Source organism: Falco punctatus (assembly GCF_963210335.1).
Source record: "Falco punctatus genome assembly, chromosome: 13".
Taxonomy (NCBI): Eukaryota; Metazoa; Chordata; class Aves; order Falconiformes; family Falconidae; genus Falco; species Falco punctatus.
Window position 1 is genome coordinate 22,733,007 of NC_137593.1, and position 12,487 is coordinate 22,745,493.

Here is a 12,487-nt window from a genome sequence, read left to right on the forward strand (position 1 = left end):
GTGTATGGCAGAAAAAGAGACAAAACTTACAGAGCCAGAGGAGGTTCCAAGTGGCTTTTTTTTTTTTTTTTTTTTTTTTTACTGTAAGGATAACCAAGCTTGGGAACAGGGGCCCAGAAAGGCTGTACAGTTCTTTCCTTGGAATTCTCCCATCCGGACAAAGCCCTAAACAAACCCCTCTGGACCCAGTGCTGAGTCTGCTTTGAGCTGGAGGCTGGAGCAGAGACCTCATGGCTCTCTCCAACCTGAACGATCCCACGGCCATAATTCAAGAATCAACCCTGCAATTGGGAGCAATGCTGAAGTTGAAGTGTCAAGTTGAAGTTTTCAGGAAGGCTCTGACCTTCCTGAGGTCACCTGAATGCACAGGAAATGTATGAGTTCCGTCAGCTGAGAGGACAGTTCACCCTGCCCTTACTGGTGACCCTTACCCTCCCTCAGGGATGTGAAGCCAGTTACCTAACTCAGCCTTCATATCAGTATCTCCACCTGCCAGAACTTCATGAATTCTCTATACTAAGGGGTTTTTAATTGACAAAATTTCTTTTACCATTTTCAGTTTGTTCCAGTGACATATTCAATTCCTTTTATGGACTTAACATTGTAGAGAACCAATTAAGATAGATAAACAAAACTTCAATTACTCTGCTTTAAATTTGATGTGAAATATTTTCATCTCCTGGAAACATTGTAGGATTTAATTTACTTTTATATATTTTTCACAAATATATCAAGAAATGCAGTTTCCTTTTAATTTATTTTTTTTTTTTTTAATCAAGGAGCATCATTTGAAATATTTTTAAACTCTTGTAAGAGTAATTTAAAAATTACATTAATTTGCCCTCATCTCTTCCACACTCAGGAAACAGGCTAAATAGCTAAATAAGAGGGTGGAGGGAGAAGGATAGAGTTGGAAAATAGGTACACATTTATAACATGCCATGTAGAAATATTATAATTTATGACAAAAAAAATATCTGAATATTGGGTCTTTTAAAAGAAAAGGTTAAGCAACCTTCATTACAGTCAACAGCACAGCTGCAGTACCTTGGCAAGCAGTAGCCCTGATCTTTATTACAGCCACTGCTGTGTGATATCATCTAAAATGCAGCTGCCTAAATCCACACCTTCAGTCTCTTAGGCCATCTCTAGCAACAGCTGGCAATCATGATCTATGCCATTCAATAGTGGAAAGTACTTAATAAATGAAATCATCTCTCTCTGCCACGGTCAATAGAGGGGATCGTAACACAGATATCCAAAATCACAAGAGGATAAAGACGGGGGAATCACCTCGGCTGCAGCTCTCAAAGACAATCTAGTCACTTAAATGGGAAAAAAAAGAGTAATCTAGATATCAATTCTCCATCAAATTAAAAAATTAACAAGTGAAACATCTTGAACACACTACAGAAGGATGGTAAGGAAAAAAGCCTAAGTAGCAAAGCTGATACTTTCATAAAACACCACATCCCTGTTAGCCAACATCTCCCTCTCCACTTTCAAGAATATTTGATAAAACATTATCAAGGAAGAAGCAGCATTTGGATTCCACTATTTGTTTCTGAACATGAAACACCTTTTGAGAAGTTTTCAAGTTTGATCAAAAAACCCTCTAAGGCATATTACATTCTGAGTAGGCAGAAGGGTGAGCTCAACTAGGATCAAGATTAGAAAAGCAAGATTCTGGGAAAAACATCCTAAGAGACATACTAGAGTTTGTATAGGTATTAAAAAACCCAACAAACAATCTTCAAGTATCTGCTCTGTAAAAAACCTATGAGTGCAAATGTGCCTCGAAGCATCTATCAGATATCAGAAGACATCCCATTCTAACGGACATTCACTAAATCTTTCACTCTTAATGGAAATCATTTCCTTTAGGGGACATGCTTTTATGACAATGCTATTTCTTCAGAATAAAACTAATCTCACTCTTACTTTAACAAAGCAAGTTTACTTGTGCCTGATTTTGCTCGGGGAAAAAGAATAAAAGGTTATGAATAGGTTACTAAAATATCCCAATCAGTAGGAACAACAGGGTGCACTAAGTGCTAAACAGACATACCCCAAGCCATGCAATATTCCTCCAATACCAAGCACAAATGAAACCACCCCGTATTAACTACCACTGCTATTCACACAGGCTGCGCACTTGGTTAAGCTTTATGCAGCCAAAGCCAGTTTTAAAAGACTAAATGATAATTACAAGTTGCTTCTGCCTCCTGCATCCAGTACTAAGCACGCAAGCATCAAGGGAAAGCAGGATACAGTTCAACAGACATTAGTTCAGGCGACAGAATCAATAGACAATATTTACTGGTCAGCAGAGTATAAGCCTTAGCTTTAGGACCAAAATCAAAATTATTGACAACAGCAATTCAAATAACTTCACCTCTCCCAAGTGTTACTGGAACTTGCTTTCCTTCTGCATTAATTTCTTTAATGAGAGTTTTGGGAGTTCTCAAATCCAGATGGCTTATTTAGGTGTTTAATTTTAGGCATCTGAACTTGCTGTGATGCAAGCTTTGAGAGAGATTTATACATGTTTTTCCCAGTTCACTGAACCTACTCAGAGTAGCAAGCAGAATACTTTCCAGGAAGCATTTACAGGAACAAGCTTCACACAAACATTCCTATACTGCTTTTGTAAGCTAAAGTCACCTGCACGTACAAGGTTCAGTACAAGCCCAGATGATAGCAAGATATACATTATATAAACTCAACTTAAAATTATGATGTCTCAAGAGAACCGTTGAGAGATTCCCCCTGTGCCACACAGGACTATTTTAGTTCTTGGTTTAAGAACACAAATCCCAGTATGGTTTTACCATCGATAAGCCTTCAGAACACTATGAGACATCACACTCTCATTGAGTTACTGATGCACATGATTTCAGCAAATCCATCACCAATACAAAAGTCACCTTTAATTCTCCCTGTGTCCCTTAGTATATCTGCTGCCTCACCTATATGCCTGAAATAAGATGATTACTGCTTCTACTTTTTTTTCTCTTCTTCTTAGTTTCCTTGGTATTCACCCAGTCACATAACCACTCCTGCTCAGAAAGGGGTATTACTTTTATCTATTCCAGGTAACAGCATTGACGCAGAAGGATCCTATGTTCAGATGCAGACACAACACCACAAACAGAACAGTTAAGTCTCTATCATTTTTGTTTGTATGAAAATAAAATTTTCTATTTCTTGAAAGGCTCAAGGTTTATTCCACCACTGTGTTTCTCAACAGAAGCGTTATTACATTAGCCTGTGTGGCCTTTCCACAGGAAAACAAAGGTTGTATTTAAGATGAATCTGAAATACGTTTTCTTTTATTCAGAAACATATTTTCTAAAATATTACTTACTTTCAGCTAGAAGAGCGTTTTCTTATTTTGCCTGTGAAACAGTTTTCAACTATGGAAATTCACTCATGAGAACTACAGGCAGGTTTTAAATGAAACTACCATCAACCACAGCCATGCTCTGCACCACTTCCCCAGCCTCTCAGTCTCTACCCAGTAGGATGGACTAAGCAGCAGAATGGTAACTTCACCTTACCATGACACCATCTCAGACCCAGCCTGCTGTAGTAGCACAACTCGGAAGGAACTCAACTAATTGTTCAAACTTAGTTGTCCCCAATTTGTCAGATACAGTGCTTTGCTCACAAATTCATTATTTTTTTGTGTCTAGATAACACTGACATTATTCAAGAAATTTTGTTTCCTTGGCTTTATTAAAAGGGGATTTCATATTCCAGCTCAAAAACTCAACAAGTGACTGCACATAAGCTGATCCCCAGCAAATGAATTGTACAACTTTCAAACTTGCAACAAATGTAAGGTAAATTGATTTTCTTATCCTTGCTGTGAAGGCTTACACACATCTTGAAAACAAAAAAAACATTTACTTTTGAAGAATTATCCCATTCTTCAGATATTCTACAGCACTCTTTCCCTCACAGCGCATTAGGTGACGATGTCCTCCCCACACTTCTCACTGTTACCGAGTCAGAGGCTAGTATATATGTAAATGTACATATGTAAATATACACATACTTAGCTAGCTTTTTATTTTAAGACTTCCACCTCCTTCAAGTTGCAAATGCATTCTAACTAGACTTTACAAGATCTTATCCCCATTAGAATTCTACTTAATAGTATCAAGACATCCATAGCTCATTAGCTTCATTGTTACCTGTGTTCAAATGCTCACAAAACACAATGCTACCTAAAAGAAATGACAGAATATAACTTGAATTTTACATGCTTTAACAGCATAACTTTAAACTAAAATATCCTTTGGACTAACAAAACCTGTATTATGCCATGTAAGAGCTCTCGCCCTGTATTGATGGGTCAGGTAGACCCCATAAGGTTAAGGTCATCAGAAATAGTTCATTTTCCAGGATCAGGCCCATCAATACCGGTAGTCCCGTAGTTAAACACTCTCCTTTGAGCTAGCACTGGATGAACATTAAAAAAAAAAGAAAACAAAGTAAATCTAGATGTTTGGCTAGGTACTAGCAAGTACTACTGCCGCATTCCATACACAGAGCTTACCACTGACTATAGTTTAAAAAAAAAAAACATACACATGCGACTGAAATGGGGCGCAACAGATTTCCCTGCAGTTCAAAGGCCCACAGGAGCTCTTCACAGTGCTTCACAAACCTTGTCCTTGCTACACAAACGGTTATGGATCCTCTCAAATTACGAACAGCAATAAACTCCAGTTGATCTTCAACTTTTGTGGACAGTGGTATAATTTGTTGCTGCTGCAAGAAACACCTAGCCAACAGGCAAAAGAAAGCAAGGCTCACAAAGCTGAAGTCAAAGCTTGTGCTGATTACTGCCTTTTCAGCTGCAAATTAACTTTCTTTAACAGCAGCTCCTGGAAGCCTTTCCCCTTGTAAAAGGGAGCATAACTCTATCTAAAACCTGTCAGGCTCCACACTCTGTAAAGGGTACCACCAACACCCAACCAAATTTGTAAGAAAAATCTATGACAGTGAAATTCCTCTGCCTACAGGAGATCCATATCCTCACTGCTACCTTACCTTTCCTTAGATAATTCGAACTGCTAGCATGGGGTTGGGGCACACACTGCTAACTTTTGTTGAGGTTTTGTATTTCTAGAGATCGTTCACTGAGGTGCATAGCCATCAGATGAAAAAATAAAATGGGATCATATCTGTTCCTTCCATGACAAGATGTGGCCCAGACTGTGAAACTTGGGTCCTGGAGTTCGGTCCCAATCCTGCATCTGTGATTTGATTTGGCCAATAATCAGATAACTGCAGGATTAACTACTATGATTTACAAAAAGTGAATCAAATTAACACAAGTGGAAGTCTAAAGTGCTGAACCACTTCTGTCATAAGCTCAGTCTTCCCAGTTCTCTGAGCATGGTTTGGGTGCTCAAAAAGCCTAGAAAACAAACTGATGCACCTGGTTTGAAGCAGGACATGCTTTTGTGCTGGAGGAAGCAAGGGAACCAAGATTTCCCATCCCAAGTTTCAACCATGAGAAAACAGTACACAGCACCACAGTTGCTGCTACTTCTGATCATGATTTGCAAGCATTTTTATTGTTAAATTAAGACTATTTGCAGTGTGCCAAATGTGCACACATGGCACTGTAGAATTTCCAACAGCACTGAACAGTCTGCACAATTTTGCAATGTAGTGCTGATTACGTTTTACTGTAATTGCTCTTTCTAGCACATGCTTCAGCAAACTGCAGTGGTGCAATTACAATATGTTGATAATCAAGTCTTTCCCACCAACCCAACATTTCAGGAAGTTTCACCCATTTTTATTTATTCTGTGAGGAAAAATATGAACAATGTAATTATTTCTCTTCCTTTTGTCACTTCAATATCAAATCAACTTTTTACCCCAAAAAGAATATCAGTGAGACTTTTTATAAAAAAAAAAAATATCTAAGACTGCACATCTTTCCTGTTTTCACACTCTTCAACTTTGTGAGCTCAAACTGAAGCAATTGATGGGAATTCCCAAAAGAATTCTCTTTCAAGATACTCAAACCAACTCAACTGATAAAACTTTGATACTGGTTTCCACTAAACAGTGTTAGAAATTTGATCTTGCCAGTTTTTAATGTAAATGGCAAGATGCTACTAATTCAACACTGTATATCCAAACCAGTTCCGTAAATAAAATACAATTCCAACAGGTAGTATTTTTTAGTCAAAGAATCATAGTCGTGGAGTAACTTCAGTCACAAAGAACCCCTCAAGACCACCTGGTGCAACCACCTCTTTAAATTAGGGCCAAATTGAATTAAAATCCACTTGCTCCACTCAGCCTTATACCCCCAAGTTTGGAATATCTCCAAGGATGGAGACTGCACAGCCTCTCTTCTCCCTCTCCATCTCTTGCAGATTTACATGGTGCCTCCCTTTGGCTTTCCTTTCCTATTTTATATTGATTTAGACAGACACAACAAATACATTTTTATACAGTTATGTGGCCTTGAACCGCATGTTAGAGACTCATGAAATGCATGAGACTACCTACTCAGCACCACAGACTGGCACTGTTTTGATTCTGTTCCAACAGGCCACTGCTTAAATGTTCTTCTACCTTGTAAGTCTGCTTTCAATATTAACTCCCTATGACAAAGAAAATGCTTACAGTACACAACACAGAAAATGGATACCTGTACTGTAATAAGATGTACACAGCAAGAGTAGTACAGTCTGCAATGGTTTAAAGTGCATTAACAAGAAACAGTTTGCTTTTATTTTCTCAAAATATCTATTATTTTCACAAGCAGTTTATATTCAAGTTTAGTACATCAGCTCAACAATTTCTACAAAGACTGGAAAAGCAGGTTTAAGTACAATTTTCCCCACAACTTTACTAATATACTTATCTTCCAACATTCTGTGCTGTAGTTATGGAAGAAAAGGATTGAGGTTATCTCTACAAAGCTATGGGAGCTTGTCACCTCTCAGTTCCAGCTGGTGGAGCATTTCCTTCCAGTAAGGGATGTGTGGAGAGAAATTATCTATGGGGTTATGAATGAAGCATGCACTAGAGTCATCACCTACAGATCTGAAGGGATTTAAAACACTAAATCAGATTTTTACAAAAGAACACTAAATCCAGAAACATTCTTATGTTTCGGTGTTACTCATTCTAGAACCTTGAGAATACAACCTTGGAAAGATAAAAAAGCTACTACTGTGAAATAAAACAGGCCTGTATCATGTAGCAATCCTTTGTTATTTCTACAGCATCCCAGAACTTAATTTTATGTCATCTGCTAATTCAATTGCATTAAAATAAAATCATTTTAAAGAACAAGACCTATGAACCAGTTATTTGCGATGACATTAAATTTTGCAATTCTGAAACTGCACCTGTTTCTGAAAGATAATGAAGTCAAAAAAGTCCAAGCAAATAAGAAATGTACACTGGTTTTCTCCATCCCCCCCATCCCCAAGGTTTTCGAAGCATGCAGCCCAGCCCCCCTCCCACCAATGGGGTATATTTCACAGCCCATTCTTTTATCAGATCTCTCAGGAAATCTGGTTTGTACTCTCTGCTCCATTACACACATCTTACATCCTTGAGGATATGAAATAGAACATACATTCTTTATGGCAAACCTCCAAGTAACCATCTTACTCTACCATGTCCTTTAACACTATCTTATTCAAAGGTCTCTAGGTTTTTCTGTATACTACCTCCTGTTGCAACCATATGATGACACAAAATCTGAAATGAGTTCAATTTATGCTGCCCCACATTTTTAGTTTAGTTTCACTCAGATCCTTTTACAAATTCTGAGGTGAAGGACTAGATAACTGGATCAGGTTTGGCTGGACTAAGGAAGGTTGGAACTGATGTCTAATTTTATGTCTATTAGTTTGTCAACAAATACTAAAATTTGATGCCAATTCAAATGCACATTTTTAAAGAACAGATGGCAAACCAACCAGAACCCTTGAGAGCTGAACACTGTCTATTTTACTGTTCATATTAACCTAGATCAGCTTATACAAAACTAACGATTTGTACACACCAGTTTACCATACGGATTGATCACAGTTGGAGTTTTATGTTCAACCATAACCACTCAAAACTTTTTTTAACCCCTCCTTCATACATAAAAATACAGGATCTGCACCAGAATTGCACCAATTATATCCAAAGCCAGGACCCTATTCATTAATTTTTTTCTTGTTGCAATAAATCCAAACAAAATTTATAAATATTTCGCAGTAAAAGAGCAACAGTAAACAGCACCTAAAATCAATTTTTAAAAACATAATTCCACTCAAATGCATGAAATACAAGTACGTGAATTCTTCACATGCATCATTTTAGTTTTAAATGGGCAATAGTCCGTTTCCTTCTACCTTGTCACCACCAGAACTAGGATGAATATTTTCATGCAGATGTAAAGAATGTCTTACATTAGAAAGGTTATTTCTTTACCCACTATGAGTTATTTTTAAAAGTCTAAGTAACAGAGAAAAAACAAAAACACACCAAACAAACAAAACCAAGCAACCCACAAAACCCCAACATTTAAAAATGCTTAATTCCTCCTTCCACTATTTAGGTGTAGACTGGTATGATAATCAATCACTAAAACCTCCCTCAGCTGCAGCGATGTCTAGTTTGAAAAAACCTTGAAACATCAAGTGAATCACCCTCATTATGCAGTTTTACTCGGATTTTATACATTTGGAGCTCAGTTATTGCAAAGAATGAGGTTCTTCAAAGTCAGTCTTCCACAAGTCATCATTTCTATACATTATATACTCCCTCATGTCAGGAACAACCATCCATGACACATTTGTCTGAATTATTTGGAGCCGTTATGAGAAGAATTCGTTACACCTGCTTAGCAATACTTTCCCAGGCCATATGTTCTCAAAATAGTCTCTTTGTATCAAGACAAGTATAGCATAATGATTCACTAGAAAGGTGAATCAAAGTCTGCTTGAAATTTGTTGTGAAAATGTCCTTACACCATCAGGATCTCTTTATGTTTTGATAAATTAATTTATATAAGTTTTGTAGCTGGGGCAATAGTTGCCAAGAGAGGAGTACTTTTAACCTGAAGTTGTTTGAAATTTAGAAAAACTTAAGGAAATCCATAGCGGTTTTCTTTCATGTAATTCCATGCACAAAGTATACAATATTCCTGTTCATATGACCACAATAAACAAATGTAAGTCTTATCATTCATGATTTCCAAATCCCAAAGACCATGACTGCATTTCCTAAGAAAGTATCAGATACAGCATTTCCTTCCAGCATTTTATTTGGGCAGCATATGAAGATTCAGGAAAAAAAAACAAACCAAACCTAAAACAACTGACAACCAAAGTCCTCATGTTGTTGATTATCAGGGTTCATTTATAGCAGCATTCCTCCAGCCTTTGAAAACCAACAAAATTAAAAATAACACAATGCTTCAAATGTAAAGGGTGATGTCTATAATGTAGATCATTTTCCCTTTCGTTTAAAGGGGTGCTGAAATCACTCAGTGTTGGAAACAGGCGGCTACCATCTGCAGCTCTGTTTCAAACTTCCTAAAAGAGTAAGTAAAAGGTATTCATTGGAGTATTTGTTGGGGTTTTTTCATCATTACAGCTGTGTTGTTTACTTGGTAAAAGCCAGGATTTAAAAGAACAAGTCATATTCATTTGTCAACTCTGTCAAGTGCTCCCCCTGATGAGAGATGTTATATTAAAACTTACAGGGTCAGTCTATTACTTCTAACCTTTCATTTGAAAAACACTGATTACAGCTTATTAAAATTCATTTCAGCTATGAAATAAATGCCGTTTACTTGCCCTTGCAAACTGCAAATTATCTAATTGAGGGCTTTTCACAGTCAAGATAAATACATACATAAAAGGTGGTGATATTTGCAGTCTTATCTTCCTAACTGCTGAGCACAAGCCAGATGTGTAAGAGTAAAAATTTTAAAGCCAACACGAAATCAGAGCGGATCCCTGGTACACAGTGAGCAGGTATGTATTGTCACGGCTATCAGCACCTCTCAGTGACCCAAGTGATCCCACATCTGGTTTTGGGCTGGCATAGTGGCCTGCCACAGAAGAGAAATTACACTTTTTTTTTTTTTTTTCTAATCCTGGATGTGAGGAAACTTATAATACAAAATCATACGGTGAGAAATCATACTTATTTATTTTTTTACCATTCCTGTAACTCGGTTACAGCTTCTTCCTGCATATCTACTTTTCTCACATTATAGATACCACTGAAACACTGACAGTGATTCTTTGGGGGGAAAGAGTGGTCTGGTTCATATATATTTGGCATACCCTGGAATAACAGATCTATAATCTTAAGGCTTTATGGCAATATTAGTGTAAGAGACTATACTGAGTCTGGCAAGGATAAAATTTATTGTCTTCCTAGCTGGTACGCCTTATGGTGCTGTATTTTGGATCTGTGAGTAAAACAGCCGTGATTACACAGCAGTGTTTTGGCTATCGCTGAGCAGCACTTGCACATCATCAAGGCTTTCTATCTACCTCAAGCTATAAGTATTCTTGCTTTTGTTCTTCCTATCCTCTCCCTTTTCCCGCTGGGAGGGAGGGAGGAAGCAGCTGCACGATGCTTGCAGCTGCTGGCTGATGTCAACCTACCAGAGACAAACACCTTAGACATACCTTCCTTCATTTACAGCAGAAAAATATTTTCAATGTCCAAAGGAATTAATAACTTAGAATCACATTATGCGTAGTTTGGTGCAGCACATCTCGTAAACCAAGAACAGTGCAAACAGCCACTTAAAAAAAGCACATTTAAGTCTTCTGAGCTTATGTTGGTTGTTTGTTTTTTCAATAGATAACTTCCCAGAACTCCTCCGAAGTCAGCTGTAACTACCTTTTCCAATTAGGTGTTGGTTAAGCTACCAATCCAGTATTATTAAACACTTGCAGGTTTTTCCAGTAAGAGCAAGAAGAAGCTTCATCCCTGATATGACTATTTTAGCCAATATTCAGACTTGTAAAGACTGTGCTATTCCCAGTTCAATTAAATTCTCATAGAAAATGACCACAAGTAGCTGACTGTGTGTATATGCAGTGACTGCGTGTATATGCAGTGTACAGTGTGGCATATGCCTAGGACCTGAGTTATGTCAGGCGATTAAAACAGGTATGAGGGCTGCGTGAAGTATGTCACACTGACCTGACTATCCTGCTTATAAAAATCAAACTATCAATTTAGCTCTATTTCATGCATCTCTGCCTTGCAAAAGAGAAACATGCCCATGGAGAATGACCTCCATGTTCCTATTAAAACAACCACTTCACATCTGTATTACACCCTTAGGTCAATAGGCTTAGATGAAGCTGGACCAAGTTACACATTCACACCCACATACAGACTGCTACTGGCATCTCAGAAGAGAGAGTTTCTTAAGATGAGCAGCTACTGGATGGTTGCCTGTTAAAAACACAATGACACAGTTACCAGAGCAGTGACAAAAGGCATGAAAGACAGGAGTTTCAAGACTTCCAGGGCAATTCTCAACACTGGTAGTCTCACTTTCCAGAAAGTAAGATAAAAAAAGAAAGGGATAAAGTCTCGGAAGACAGCCTGTTCTTCCCCAGCCCTGTACTCTCTTCTAAAAGATGGGGCAAGAAGAAAGATTTTTCTCCTTACTATCCAACGAGTACATCATCTTTCTCTCATATTGTTTCTTTCTCCTTTTCAGTGGCATAAGTCCTTCCTCCCAGTAGTTCTGGGAGCAAAAGAAAATGGTAATAACTACTACACTGAACTAACTACCTCGCTTCTCCTCTCCACCCAACAAATCCATAATTTGCTCCTAACACAGATGCTGTTCTCTTTCTTAGTAAAAGTCAGAGCCAAAACCAGTCTCCAAATGAAAGAGAAGCTGCTTTTAACTTCACAATATCAGAAGTAATTTTCAGGTTTACATTGTCTTTAACACAGGCATATATTTATATTACAGTAACTTCCAAAAATATTTATTAGATCATACTACTGGAGGATGATCTCTACCACCACTAATCTTTTCCATTAATTCTCCTACTGTGATAAAATTTATAATTTGAATTCCTAACAGTTACATTTGCATTTGTTGTTGAGAAATCCCTCTTCATCTTCACGTAGGATTTCATTCTACTCTAAAAAGAGTTGTTATTTGCAAATTTCAAGATAGAGCACAGATTACAGTAACTATTGACTTTTTTTAAATGACAGCACATTCTTAGGCACTGAACAATCTCAACATGGGCAATAGTATAATTCTCAAGGAAAAAAAACTATCATTATAAATTATAGAAAGAACTAAAGAAAAAACCCATATGTATTAAGCATGTAATTCTGAATCTGTTAAATACTTCAAACACTTCTCTTATCACTAGGGCTTTTGTAGTACATTTTCATAATTCTCAGTTTTAAAAAAACGATGACATAATTGTTTTAGGAAGTACAG

At 37.4% G+C, this 12,487-nt stretch overlaps 1 protein-coding gene across 1 annotated transcript in view; it reads right to left on the reverse strand.

Moving 5' to 3' along the window:
* The window catches only part of CLSTN2 (calsyntenin 2), a 416,233-nt gene that overhangs the window by 294,288 nt on the left and 109,458 nt on the right, over nucleotides 1-12,487 (reverse strand). The gene's annotated exons all lie outside the window — the stretch shown is intronic.